Source organism: Capricornis sumatraensis, chromosome 22, assembly GCF_032405125.1.
Source record: "Capricornis sumatraensis isolate serow.1 chromosome 22, serow.2, whole genome shotgun sequence".
NCBI lineage: Eukaryota > Metazoa > Chordata > Mammalia > Artiodactyla > Bovidae > Capricornis > Capricornis sumatraensis.
Window position 1 is genome coordinate 13,563,196 of NC_091090.1, and position 1,009 is coordinate 13,564,204.

The window sequence follows — 1,009 nt, forward strand, 5'->3', positions numbered from 1 at the left end:
TCTTCGTCCTCCTCAGGGAGGGCGGGTCAAGGGCCTGGGGCAGGGGGCTCGAGATCTGGCTGGAGTCCCACCTCTGTCTGGGCCCCAGCCTGGTCTTCCGAAAGCTGACTAGGTCCCTGTGGGCCCCCCTAGCGCTGTGCTGTGCTAAGTCTCTTCAGTCGTGTCCAGCTCTTTGGTACCCCATGGACTGTAGCCTGCCAGGCTCCTCTGTCCGTGGGGATTCTCCAGCGAGAATCCTGGAGTGGGCTGCCATGCCCTCCTCCAGGGGATCTTCCCAACCCAGGGATCGAACCCAGGTCTCCAACGTCCCCTGCCTTGGCAGGTGGGTTCTTTACCACCAGAGCCACCTGGGGGCCCTCCTTGTACCTGCCCGCAGTCCCCCACTATTGTGGGAGGGGACCCCCGGGCCCCCTTCCTGAGTTTACTCCGCGTCAGCGTCCTCAGCAACACTCATGGTGACCGGCAGGCTCTTCACACACGTCATGTCATCTCCACACACCCCTAAGGAAGTTCTTATTTCCTGTTTACAGATGAGGAGTCTGAGACCCAGAGAAGGCAAGGGGGCAGCCAAGGGCCCACCAAGGGGAGGTGAGTGGGCAGAATGAGGGGCCCAGATCTCCACGCCTCCCAGAGTAGGTGGCCCCCTGGCCCGGCAGAGTCCACCACTGACTTGGCCTCCGACCACCAGGTCTTCACTCACCTGCATGGTGGCCATGCACTCCTGGGGCCGACTTCCCATGGCTCAGCCTTTCCACACGCAGGGGCTGGTGGCGGACATCAGAGTGAGCCCTCTGCGACCAGGTGGAGGAGAATATTAAGCCTGAGACCAGGCATAGACCCTGTAGGTCCCCAGCAGTTTACGCGCTTAACGTTCAAGCTGGACATGGACCCTATGAGATGGCTTCTACCATCAAGCCCATTTTACAGGTCAGGTAACTGAGAGAGAGGGGAGGCCACGCTACCTCCTGGTAACACAGCAGCAAGTGCGGAGTGAGGGTTGCACCCTGGC